Genomic DNA, 14,324 nt, shown 5'->3' with positions numbered 1-14,324 from the left:
GTGGTAATTTAGTCCTCGCAACACTGAAGCAGAGCACTTTCCAGAAATAGTGTAATGATCGCAATTCCGCCCAAACGTTGCGTTTTCGCGTAGCAGCCTCGGAAGCTCTGTTTTAGTTCAGTATCTAGTTGAGGTCGACTCCATGAACGGTGCTGTTAAGAGCAAGGTCCCGCATATCCTTTGCTAGAAGCTGCAAACCTAATGTTTACCGGAACGGAACGCTAAGTTGTCGGCACCGCGCGTCGGAAATATTCCTTCCATTACGGCGCGGTATTGGTGTCCACCGAGAAATGTGAGTCGTGTCATTTCCTTTCCTTAAAACCAATTTTCATTTCATTTTCCTCGCCTTATTGCGGCGCGTTTCGGGGTAAGGCGTCGCGCCGAACAGATGATGGCGTTCCGTGGACCCCTTGGCAACGCTGCAACACGCTGTCGCGTCCCGCTCTTGAAGACGGAGCGGAAGTTTTGTTTTATTTTATTTCATATGTTTTCTTAGTTTTTTTTATTATGACTGCTTTAGGATCAGTGCGATGTGTGATTGCTATACTGTATTTTGAATAATTCATTTTTATTTCTTGTTATTTTTATTCATTTTATTTTTTACTTTTCTGTGATATTTTTAAATTATATTTCGACTCCTTTATGATCAGCATGATATACGATTTCTATGCTGTTGGGTACTTTCCCACTCGTGGGGTTTCTTGCTGACGACGACAACGCGAAAATTTCCTTGGAGGTTTAGAGGCATACAGCTTCGCTGTAAAAACGCCAGGCTGAAAATTGAATACAAACAGCATATCTCCTTTGAAATCAGGCATACAGCATACAGCTCAAGTACGATTCACTTGTCTGTGGTATCATTATCGTGGGCGTGGTAAAACGGGATAGCATACTGATTGACAGAATGACAGGAGGCGGCCGCGGGAGACAAAGCTCGAAATGCCCTGCCCACAGAATCCAGCATGAACCGCGCGCCAAAAGACACGCGCTACCACGCAGGTGTCTGTAGGCGTGGCGATTAGATTCCGTGAGCGGGCAATTCGGACGGGTACTGGAGCGTAACACACCCCACCGCTGTGTGGAGAGGTACAAACCATGAGAATACCGGGGCTATATTTACATACAAATGGAAAGAATAATGACACACTCACTAAGCTAAAATGCGCGGTAGAAGCGACGGCGCGATTAATCTGCCGCATCGCTAATCGAAGACGAGGGGTGAGGGAAAGAGATTTATGCCGACTAGTGCAGGCCTTTGCGCTAAGCAGGATACTCTATGCCACCCCTTATCTCAAATTTACGAAAGCAGAAAAGGACAAATCGGATAGCATGATACGGCAGACCTACAAAGCTGCCTTAGGGCACCCACTAAATGCCTCAACCGGAAGGCTTATGAGGTTAGGAATGCACAACACCTACAGTGAACTGAAAGAAGCCCATTTAATGGCTCAAACAGCGAGATTAGCCAATTCCATAACTGGCAGGAGTGTTCTTACCAGGCTTGGAATTAACTTTCAACGTACGAACAAAGACGCTGAAGTATACTTGCCCGCCGACTATAGGACGACCGTACTAATCAAACCACTACCCAAAAACATGCACCCCATATACCATGAGGGTAGAAGACAAGCACGAGCCAAAGCCTTACATAATAAATACGGACAGTGAGCTGGAATAATTTATGTAGATTGGTGGAATACAAACCTACGAATGCCTTCGCAATTGTGGCTGTGAACGAGAATGGTGACCACATCGTCTCAGCGACAATCAAAACGAAATCCTCTGAAACGGCAGAAGAGGCTGCTATAGCTCTCGCCCTAGCGCATACCCAAGAGAGCATCATTATCAGCGACTCCAAAATGGCTATCAATGATTTCGCAAAAGGGCGAATCACAAACACCTCCCTTAAAATCCTTAACGCCACCAAATTCTCACCAAATTATTCCGAACTGGTATGGGTCCCAGCCCATTCGGGTAATCTGAGGAACGAGGCAGCCCACAATAAAGCCCGAGGTTTCGTCGACCGGGCAGTGGATGAGTCTGGCTCCCTGAATTTCACGAATGACTCCGTGCTCACATATCATGATCTCACCAATCATTTAAAACTAGAGAGGATAACTTTTACCCATCCGGACAAAAGCCTGATTAAAGAACAAGAGGTTACGTGGTGGCGTCGTCTACAGACGAGATCGATACGCACCCAATCACTCTTCGCGCACATTTATCCGGATCTATACAACCCTAACTGTAAACACTGGCCATCGAGCGAACTACGATCACATCCTGTGGGATTGTAAAATAGAGCCACCTACGGGTGATCTAGTTACCGCTCCTTCTCTCGAGCGGTGGGAGACCGTGCTGGCTAGCTCTGACCCCAGAACTGCGGTGGAGTAGGCTGATAAAGTCGTCGAGGGTTAGGTACTCCCGACCACTCGCGACCTCTTACCAAGCTCTTTCCGGCGAATAAAATGTTTTACAATCAGCCCCACCGCTCTAGCCGATCACAAGTAGGCAGCACTGCCCAACCAAGTTCCCAAAGTCGCGTAGATGGTCTGGGAGAGGTGTCGACGCCCACTGAACGCGGCGCATCGGTGAGCGGCGAGCCGCCGGCACAGCAGGCAACAACAGCGAGCCGATAATGTCCACCACACTGCAACGATGTTGACATCAGGTGCTACTGCTCTTAGGTGCCTGAAAAAGGCCACTCACGTAGCATAGAAAGCGGTAGGCTGCTCTGACTGAGGTCCATGATTAACAGCGGCCGCGGGATCCAAAAAGCGCTAAGGGCCCAAAAAGTGCCACGTCAGGATTCGCGCTGGAGACGTGTCCCCCAGCAGGATACACAAAATGCACTTCAAAGCTAACAGCGAGGACGTGATGGACAAAGTTGGAAAAGCAAAACCGCTTCTCTTCCGTGGTTGTTTAAGAACAGCACGAGCCACAAGCTCGGTTCTGTCTGACCAAAAAAAAAAGAAAAAAAACGTAGTCTGCACCCGCCTTATGAAGCGCAAGGGTGGTTTATCAATGTGGCAAAGGTACCAGAAGGCACCCAGCATGACGGACTGGAGGACCAGGTAGCGCCTCTCAAGCAGAGGCACCTCAAATGTCTGCGCCCTCCGCACACGCGCTGTAATGTTCTCTACGACCGAAGATGTACCATCCCATATTCCAGCACATTCGTAGGTCACGTCTAAAATGCGCATCTGCGCACACCACTGCAAATGTATCGCATATGTAATACGTCTCTGTGGAGACCCCACAAAAAAGTAGAGACTCTTCGAGTAATTAACAGCAGCCCCAGACAAAGAGGAGTACTCACGAAAAACGTTTAAAGCTTCAAGCAGCCTGCGTTCATCAGCTAAGTAGAGAGTGATATCATATGCATAAGCAGTGACACGTACTACCTCACTGCCTGGCAACGCCAGACCTCTAATAAGAGAGTGGTGATTGACTGCCAGGAGGAAATGCTGTAATGCCGAGACAAACTAAAGGGGGGAGAGCGGACAACCTTGACGGACGCCGCGGCCAACATCAAATGTGGTACTTTCCCGGCCATCGAGGAACACAGTGCTTGAAATGTCTCTGTACATCTCTTTAATGAGAAGCACGAAAGAAGGTGGGAAACCGAAAGCATCCAGTGTACCGTAAATATACTCATGCTCTAAAAAGTCGAACGCCTTCTCTTGATCGAGGAAAAGAATACCCTGTGCGCGCCGCCGTATAGTATATACTCTAGGGTATCTCGAGTTACGGAAGACAAGCTATGTATTTCACCACCCGGTAGGGAGCAAACCTGGTGGCAGGAAATGAGGGACGAGAGGAGAACCCGTATACGGTGAACGAGTAATTTTGCTGCTCAGAATTCCACTTGCTGCATTTGTCTTGCGCAGCCAGTTATCAACGATCCTCAGCTAAGCACCGCTGAAAGTATGACACTTCTATTAAAAAATTCTGATCATATTGTCACGAAGTGGTGACTGCAGTCTAAACAAAACTCTTTATTTGGGCTGACTTGCGGCAACAATGGACTGAATCACAAGCGTGCTCGGCGGTCGTCGAACAGAATGCCCGCCGCTGTCGGCCGTGCTCAATTTAACGCTGATAGCGAACTTTCGAGGTACAGCTTGCAAAGTTACTAGAGCATTCCGGAACAATGTAGAATCAGCTCTGCCTGGATCCGATCAATCGAGATAAACCTAGTCGCGTCTTACGTCGCAAACAAAGCGATAAAGTGGCGCGGCGGCAGATTTGAAGAAGGAACAAAACACTGCAAAGATTCGCGGCAATGTGCGGCTATAGTGTTCCATTCTGAGTTGCTTTTATACAAGATATTACGCCAGACGCCCATTTTAAGAGACACCAGACCAGTATCTGATTCATGCTACTAGCTACAGTTGGTAAAGTTCTTAACAGATCTACAGCAGAGCATTGATGATTTCGGGGCCTCTGTGAGGCTTGCAAAGCACGCTGCCACACCAGTAAGACAGTTTACAGTGCATAAGTATGTGAAATCACAAAAAGAAAGTGTTGGTGAACTCCAAGGAGTCGACAACGCTTCGCAGGCAGCCGGAATAAATCGCGAACAATGGAAAATCAAGTTCCATTTGCTACGAAGATGTTTATTTGCGAAGCCTGGTTAAAGTTATGAAATGTATGGGTTTGCGAATAGTTTTCACAATCAAGGGGAAAAACATGTACGTCAAGAAAATAAAATCCGTGCCGGCATTGTCGGCGCGATTAAAATGTGGAAGCCAGTAAAAATGAGACGTGGTAACGTTGCTATAGTCGCTGCATGCACTGACCACTGGGTCAGTCCGCTGAAAAAAAAAATCGATGCTTGCATCTCGCTTGAGAAGCCTAGACAACCAACTGTACAAATGTCGCTGCATGCACTGATGTTACATTACAACACTATGCGCACATGGCGAGAACAAGAAGCTACAGTGAATCTTGCAGACTATTCCTTGAGTGTTCGGCATAAGACGCCTTGACCGGGGTCAAGCTCTCGAGGAGAGAGCTGCTGTGTTGGGGCGTCAAGGTTGACGCTGCAGAATGAAAACTCTCCTGGAAACTGGAGTGACAAGAATAGAGGGCCATGCTGTACGAGGGGATGTGGCTGAAGACTTGCTGCTCCAGGTTGACGTGGGTTTGCTCAGTGTCAGAACAAGGCGAGAACTCTGGTTCGTTGTCACTAAATGGAGCACCGTCGCTTGCGTGCTCTGGCTGGGCATTCGCTGTATCATCTGCGGAGAAAAAAAATGGCAGTGGCTTAACTGGGCTAACCCTAGAATCCAGCGAAAAGCAAGGACACGTGCTAAGCGCCTGAGGATCGTCCGCTACACGCCCGCAACAGGCGTTCTACATATACCCACACGACCACGTGGCTATGACATGGTATCACATGGTTTTACGACATCCCCATCGGATGTCATGATGTGGCTTGACATCACCCCATCGGATGTTCTTAAGGTCAACCCAAAGGTCACTCAATGTCAAAGCAAAAGGTCAACCCACAGGTCATCCAATGTGTATGGTCAGAGATAGGTGAACAAAAGGGCACGGGTCAAGGGTTCGACAACATAACTACCTCATATGGCCATACACGGCTAACGTGGTTGGGCTGAAGGTCGTTCAAGGTCATTCTCCGGCCTACGCGACGACTGGTTAACCTAGCTTAGTGAAGCTTTTAGCTTCAAAACATTTTTCTTCACAATGTCAGGTATTTCTGAGAAACTCGAGGATACATGGTTGGGAAGCAATAACTCACCGGTAGGCATTTGTGCGCCGTTTGCGCGGCAGTCCGGTGACAGCTGCATGATCTGCGCGCCTGTTTCCGGCCTGTCTTGCCTTGCAACTCTGGACGGGTGTGGTGTGGACGTGGCCACTGGACGGAATAACGAACTGACTGCAGGCAATTTCAGGCTGATCTTTTCGGGCGTTGAGTTAGAGGGAACGCTGGGACATTTCGTGCGATAACGTCGAACGAAGTGCAGGGCAGACGCCTTCAACTTGTCTTCGTTGATTGTGATGCTGTCGTCTTCGTCGATGTAATAGCTGTAATGCGTCTCATCCAGCCGTGAGTCCATTGCGTTTCTTAAAGAAGGTCCAAAAACTTGCTGACGCTGCCGAAGCGGCAGATATAATATCTGTCAAAGAGAGGAGTAGGAGTAGTAAGTGGCTTAGAAAATAGTAAACGAAGGATAAGATTTTTTGCTAGCCCCGGCACCTGCCATCGATACTGAAGCATCTGAGCTGGGGCAGCGGAAAAAGAAAGGATGGCAGGCAGAATGTAGAAATGAAATGAAAGAGGTGAGGGGACAGGAAGAGAGGATAGGGTGGAGCGGCAATATACACAAAAACTTTGTACACAATAATAAATATGTACAGGTTGCGCGCGTGATTAGTTCATGATGACGCGGAGAGTAAAGTACAGAAAGTATAATACGGTATTTAATCTTCATCGGAACAGTACCAACATAGATGCTAGAAATGAGTAAAAAAAAGTTGCTCAAATCAGCTTCTTGTGTCCTAGCTGCAACTAGATGCGGTGGCAGCTACCCATTAGCGGGTTCTCTTCCAGGAGGTCGTGTGCCTTCGATCCATAAAGTGCCGTCTGCGCTACTCAGGATTGGGTTCCGGAACGGAACGGTAACTTAGAAACTATAAATGGGCAGCTCGAGTTGCCATGTAGTGTTTCTTTGCCAAGCGCCTGTCCAAGAATTGCCTGGTGGCCAAAAAAAAAAAAGAAAACCCGGAAGACCTTTTGACGGCTGGTACGCGGTGAGGTCCTGAAGATATTGGGCTCGCCGTGAGGATACGAATAAAAGTGCAGTTTGGATATTTGCCGAGGCTGCGAAATTGGGCAGGAGGTTCAGTTACTTCCGAATATCTTCACTGTACAGAGCTGCGCCCGATGAGATTTTTTTTTTTCAAAAATCTACTTTCCAGTTTTTGCTAACGTTGGTTCCACGAGAGGTAGGCAGCTTGTAGCATAGGTCATGCACCTGCGCTTGACGCGTCACATTGCAGCTAAAAGAATAGGACTAAGCGGGCGTGCGCAGCCTGCTTCAGGAAATGTAGTCCTCGTGAAAGACGTTCTCAGCCTGCGACTTAAGCGAAAAAGTAAGTCGCTTATAGTAGTTGACGCGTACGATACTTCGCGAGAAGCTCAACCTTTCCTGAGAATGTGGAGCCGCATTGTGTGCTTGGGCCCGCGATTTCCCAATGAAACATTTCGCGTTGAAAATAAAAACGTGGGCACACATTTTGTACTCACCGGACGTGGGTGGTAACTGCGAGAAACGTCTTCGTCGCGGCGTCGGTAGTGCCTTCCACCTTTTACTTCGAGAACTGACGCTCCCTTCAGACTCCGAGGATAAGATAGCACAGCATGCATGCATGGACGAACGCGTCTTTTATACCATCGGTCAGCTGCGAGGGTGTTGCCGAGGGCATCGAGTAATTCTCTATTGCGCATGCTCGGCAAATTCACCTGAAGCATGGTCATCGTGTGCGTGATCGCGCTGGAGGCTATGTACTATCAGTCGAGTAGAAAAGAGGCTTCACGCCCTCTTTTTAAAGTTCGTACAGGACTCGGATTTGAACTCGACAAAGCACGTGATAGCAGGAGTTGAATGTTACAGGTGATTGTGTTTAGAGCCATGCAGATCAGTCAGTTGTCAGGTTTGTGCCTGCTTTGTGGCCCGTATTCAGCATTTAAACGTCGCTACGGTGGAGCTATTGCCGGCAGAATATACAAGGCGAACCCCATTTGCAGCTGCAACAACATCAACCTTGCTTAGACGTACTATCGGCAGCAAATGATATGCGAACAGCGGAGCGCGTGGCCAAACGTTCAGCTTACACCGTCTGCCTGTCGTCATCGGAAATAGACGCGCTCATCCGGTTTAGCGATAGTTTTGCATCTGCTTTCTTTGATGTTCATTTTCTCGCTTTTCAACTGGAGTTCGAGATTTGCACCTTCCACCAATCGCAACTCGCGCCGCGCGGCGCCGCTGGCGGCAACGGCTGTAAGCGGCGTGGATGAAGCGAGCGCTATTAGCCAACACCCTCTATACTAGTCTAGAGGGTGTTGTCTCAGCTTTCTAGGTTGCAGCGCTTTGAATTCTCTTCCATCCTCGGTGTGTTATCAGCGTCTGGTTGCGATGCGAACAGTGAACAAGACCGATTGGGTTGCGGTCGGTGCCCGAAGTCGCCGTCGCTGACTCGCTTGTTTCTTGTAGGGAGCAGAACTTTATCGCCGTATAGCGCCACCAAAAAACTGGCGCTCCATTGGCAAGACGAAGCAACGACTGTCGAAGAAAAGAGAATCAAAACAATGGTAAACTTGAAGAGCGGGCCTGTCTCAGTTGGCGACAGGCGAGCGGCGTAGAATGAACCTCTGGCCAAGCGCTCCGCTGTTCACATTTCATTAGACGCCGATAGTATACGTCCACACAGCGATTTCTGCAGACAGGGCTAGCCGCCTGGAAGTTCCTGGGACCGCAAGCCACCGGCAGTGAGGGAGCGGTTTCTGGCGTGAGTGGCTGCAACGCCCGAATCCTCATCACTTGTGTCACGTTCAGCTGCGTTGACTGCTTCGGCGTATTAACGTTGAGCTGTGTTTTGTTGCTAGACTGGCCACAGGCCTCTTGAGTTGTGGTGCGTTTGCATTGTAGTTTCTCCGACGCATGATGCCAGTTTTTTGTTGCGCCAGCTTAAGCTGTTGTGCACTAACGTTTTCCACTGGTCGTAGTGTTAATACCTGCTTCTGTCGCTTCCTTGCAAGACGCCTTTGGTCACTCTCACCACTTTGCGCGATACATAGTGTAAGCTAAGCGGTGTCTTGCTTGCTCAGTCGCTGTAATATTCACAGCGCTTCGATTATCACTTTTGTCATTGGAGGAAAAACGCTAAGGCGCCCGTGTGCTGTGCGATGTCAGTGCACGTTAAAGATCCCCAGGTCGTCGAAATTATTCCGGAGCCCTCCACTACGGCACCTATTATCCTTTCTTCTTTCACTCCCTCCTTTATCCCTTCCCTTAAGGGCGCGGTTCAGGTGTCCAACGATATATGAGACAGATACTGCGCCATTTCCTTTCCCCAAAAACCAATTATTATTATTCATTGGATCTGGCCGCCGCGGTAACTCAGTGGTTTCAATAAAGAAAAAAAAGAGCCGCGGTGACTGAGTGGTTATTGCGCTCGGCTGCTGACCCGGAAAACGCGGGTTCGATCCCGGCCGCCGCGGCCGCATTTAGATGGAGGCGAAATTCTAGAGGCCCGTGTGCTGTGCAATGTCAGTGCACGTTAAAGATCCCCAGGTCGTCGAAATTATTCCGGAGCCCTCCACTACGGCACCTATTATCCTTTCTTCTTTCACTCCCTCCTTTATCCCTTCCCTTACGGCGCGGTTCAGGTGTCCAACGATATATGAGACAGATACTGCGCCATTTCCTTTCCCCAAAAACCAATTATTATTATTCATTGGATCTGGCCGCCGCGGTAACTCAGTGGTTTCAATAAAGAAAAAAAAGAGCCGCGGTGACTGAGTGGTTATTGCGCTCGGCTGCTGACCCGGAAAACGCGGGTTCGATCCCGGCCGCCGCGGCCGCGTTTAGATGGAGGCGAAATTCTAGAGGCCCGTGTGCTGTGCGATGTCAGTGCACGTTAAAGATCCCCAGGTCGTCGAAATTATTCCGGAGCCCTCCACTACGGCACCTATTATCCTTTCTTCTTTCACTCCCTCCTTTATCCCTTCCCTTACGGCGCGGTTCAGGTGTCCAACGATATATGAGACAGATACTGCGCCATTTCCTTTCCCCAAAAACCAATTATTATTATTCATTGGATCTGGCCGCCGCGGTAACTCAGTGGTTTCAATAAAGAAAAAAAAGAGCCGCGGTGACTGAGTGGTTATTGCGCTCGGCTGCTGACCCGGAAAACGCGGGTTCGATCCCGGCCGCCGCGGCCGCGTTTAGATGGAGGCGAAATTCTAGAGGCCCGTGTGCTGTGCGATGTCAGTGCACGTTAAAGATCCCCAGGTCGTCGAAATTATTCCGGAGCCCTCCACTACGGCACCTATTATCCTTTCTTCTTTCACTCCCTCCTTTATCCCTTCCCTTACGGCGCGGTTCAGGTGTCCAACGATATATGAGACAGATACTGCGCCATTTCCTTTCCCCAAAAACCAATTATTATTATTCATTGGATCTGGCCGCCGCGGTAACTCAGTGGTTTCAATAAAGAAAAAAAAGAGCCGCGGTGACTGAGTGGTTATTGCGCTCGGCTGCTGACCCGGAAAACGCGGGTTCGATCCCGGCCGCCGCGGCCGCATTTAGATGGAGGCGAAATTCTAGAGGCCCGTGTGCTGTGCAATGTCAGTGCACGTTAAAGAACCCCGGGTGGTTTAAATTTCCGGAGCCCTCCACTACGACGTCCCGCATAGCCTGGGTCGCATTGGGGCGTTAAACCTTCGTAAATCATAGATATTGTCGTCGGATTGGACGAAAAATAAACCGGTGTTATGGCTGCTACCGCTCGCGCCATGCGCTTGTCAGGTGAGACCAATTCTTAGGGCACCCGCAGCACAGGACTACACGGGAGGAAAACATCCGAACATTTAGAATATATCTGTGGCTGTTCAAGTGTTTATGGCATTGTCAGCGCGGACTAGGTGTAGAGGGTAACTTCTGACTACGGCCAGTTTTTAAGTGGAACTTCGGAAGAATACGGCGCAGCAGCGCATGGAAGCTGCGCAGGTGCATTAGGGCCTGCAGGCCGTGGTTCACCAAGTCTGGCACAGCACGGGAGCGCGCCTTGTTTGTTCTGCTATGACGGTGCACTCCTGCGCTGTAGCAGACAACGAAGCATGGCCTCCAGACACTTGTCTGCAGCCTGCGCGGCCGCACTGGACGCGCTCGCCCTCCATACAGCATTGTCACGCTGCGCCGTGTTCGCACTAGGAGTGGACGACCGTGTACAGTCTTAAACGTCTTCGTCCCTCACGGATTCCTTTAGAGGTTCATAGTGAAGCACTCGCGGTACCATTTAAGACCAAATTAGCTTGAAAGGTTAAGGCGAGGATTCTTCTCGCCTCGCATAAATTTACAGCGTGACGGATGTTCGAATGCTTCGAACAGGGCTAAAAGCGAACCCTGTTGGCTGAAGAGTTTTATCTGGTGGCGTATACATGACCACACTGTGGGAAATATGGAATCTGACGTGTTTATCCTGCGTCAAAATCGAAGCTCGCAGATGTATAGGTTCACACGAAACCTGATGATAAACACGCGCGCATCAGGCACGCATGGAGGCGAGGGCGCGTCGCTAAGCTCAAGGTGAATTTCCCAAGTGAAGCACTAGCGTAAACACATCTCAGGGCATCCTTGATGCGCTGTTCATCCAGAAAATGGCGATGCTTTCCCGCCTTCATGATTGTCTAATAATTTGCTATTTTCACAATAACGACAGAATGTAGCATGAATGACTACAAGTTATCGCAAGTTCTTCCAGATAATTAATGGTCAAGAAGCTATCAGGTTGTGACTCAGCAAAAAGTTCTAGAGTATTAGTAGAATTATATGTAATTTTAGTTGGATGTTGATTACTTGATATAGCCCGAAGATCGGGCAGGTATGAAGAATCTCACTTGCTGTGTTAGTATTTGAGAATGTGGAGGCAAGATTAGAACAAATGATAGGCAGAATGTTGAAACCGCCAAGAAATAAGTTTCAAGTAATGAACTAGAAGGTTATTTTTGTACTCGGGGACAGCTTTCTGTGGCTTTGCAGCGAAAACTACGAGCGCGAGACGCCGGCTTCCACAAGCGGGCTCTTCGTTCGCTCTCACGAGCAAAAGACACTGGAGTGCAAGCTGGCGGCGCGATCTTGTAGCCTCTACTGCATAGCGACAGAAAGTTTCCTCTAAGTATAGTCTGTTCGGGGCGTTATAAAGCAAATAAATAAATGAAAAGTCGTGTTTCGGAGAGCGACTGTAAACACTTGGATAGCATACAGCACATCACAGCCAGAACTTTTTCAAAGGACTTGGTATGTTTACCCGACAACAGCGTAATGAGCGAAGAGTGGCAGTGAGGGACTTCCATACCTCATGTCGCTAAGCTAGCACTGAATATCATACATGCTTAACTATCTGTTCCTTCATACGTGGCGGTGTTTACTTGATGAGGAGTAGTAGATCTTAATGTTCAAACAATGAACGATAATTTCGCAGCTACAATTACGGAGTGCGCAATAGAAGTAGGCGGTAGGATTGTTCGACAGGATACCAGCAAGCTATCTCAGGAGACGAAAGATCTGATTAAGAAACGCCAGAGCATGAAAGCATCTAACCCAAAAGAAGGGATAGAACTGGAAGAGCTATATCAAACTTAATAAATAAGTGTAAGGTGGATAGAATGGAGAGAATCGAGCATGCTCTGAAGAACGGAGGTAGCCTAAAAGCAGGGAAGAGGAAACTAGACAGATGTATGCGCTAACACACAATGAGGGCAATGTCCCTAGCAATATGGGTAAGATAGTTAAAGTCGCCGAAATGTTCTGCCCAAATATATACAGTAGGCAGTGTAATCAGGGCGTTAATGAGAGAGGCAGTAGGACACAGCAATGGGGAATCCGACGAGTAACGAAAGAGGAAGTAAAGGAAGTTTTAGCAGCAATACAAAGGGGAAAAGTAGCTGGTGAGGATCAGGTAACGGCAGATCTGTTGAAGGACGGAGGGGAGATTGTACTAGAAAAGCTAGCCACCCTGTATATACAACGCCATATGAATTCGAGCGTACCAGAAGCTTGGAAGAACGCTGATGTTATCTTAATTCATAAGAAAGGAGACTTGAAAAAACTTGAAAAATTGTAGACCAATCAGCTTACTGTCCGTTGCATATAAGGTATTTACTATGGTAATCGTATATAGAATCAGGAAAACCGTAGACTTCAGTAAACCAAATGACCAGGCAGGCTTTCGTAAAATATACTCGACAATAGGCTATATTTACACTATCAATCAGGTGATAGAGGAAAGCGCAGAATATAACTAACCCCTATATATAGCGTTCATTGATTACGAAGAGGCATTTGATTCAGCAGAAACCTCAGCAGTCATGCAGGCATTGCGGAACCAAGGTGTAGAAGAGGCTTACGTGAAAATACTGGAAGATAACGACTGCACGGCTTCCATTCTCCTTCATAAAGTCAGCAATAGAATTCCAATGAGGAAGGGTGTAAGACAAGGAGACACGATCTCGTCACCGCCTGTTTACGTGAGGTGTTGCGCGAACTTGATTGGGAACAGTAGAGGATAAGAGTTAATGAAGAATACCTACGTAATTTGTCATTTATTGATGACATTGCCTTGCTAAGTCACTAAGAGGGATGAGCTGCAAATCATGATTAATGAGTTAGACAGGCAGAGCAGAACGATGGGTCTAAATATCAACATGCGCAAAACCTAAGTAATGTTCAACCGTCTGGCAAGGGAACAGCTGCTCACATGATTGGCAGCGAGATGCTAGAAGTCGTAAACGAATTCGTCTACTTAGGGCAGGTAGCGACAGCTGATCCGGATCATGAGAGAGAAATAACTAGAAAAATAAGAATGGGGTGGAGGGCATATGACAGGTTCTCTCATATCATTAATGGCTGTTTACCAATATCTCTCAACAAAAAAGTATACAACATCTGTATCTTACCGGTACTCACCTATGGGGCCGGCTGAAACGTGGAGGCTAACGAAAAGGATTCAGCTTAAGTTAAGGACAACGCAGCGAGCTATGGAAAGGAAAATGATAGGTGTAGCATTAGGAGATCGGAAGCAGGCAGAGTGGGTGAGGGGACAAACGGGGGTTAATGACGTCCTAGTAGAAATAAATAAGAAATGGGCTTGGGCAGTGCATTTAATGCGAAGCCAAGGTAACCGCTGGTCCTTAAGGTAAACGCAGGAGATTCCAAGAGAAGGCAAGCGTAGCAGGCGGCGGCAGAAGATTAGGTTGGCGGAAGAGATTAAGAAGTCTGCGGGGATATGGTGGTCGCAGCTGGCGAAGGACAGGGTTGCTTGGAGAGACATGGGAGAGACCTTTGTTTGCCCTGCAGCTGGCGTAGTAAGGCAGATGATGATGATTATGATGATGAATAGATTTTAATAGTCGCACGAATACGAAGACATTCGGTTCCTTTCCGAACATTGAACCATTATGGAGGGTTTTTTTCTGGCACCTTTTTTCCAAATATCTCCCAATTTATATTTTGTATAAGACTGGAACTACCGCTGATTACAGTGGTAAAGATATCCTCATTCCCCCAAAACTC

The sequence above is a fragment of the Amblyomma americanum genome, chromosome 10 (assembly GCF_052857255.1).
Source record: "Amblyomma americanum isolate KBUSLIRL-KWMA chromosome 10, ASM5285725v1, whole genome shotgun sequence".
Classification (NCBI taxonomy): domain Eukaryota; kingdom Metazoa; phylum Arthropoda; class Arachnida; order Ixodida; family Ixodidae; genus Amblyomma; species Amblyomma americanum.
This window is presented reverse-complemented; position numbering follows the sequence as displayed.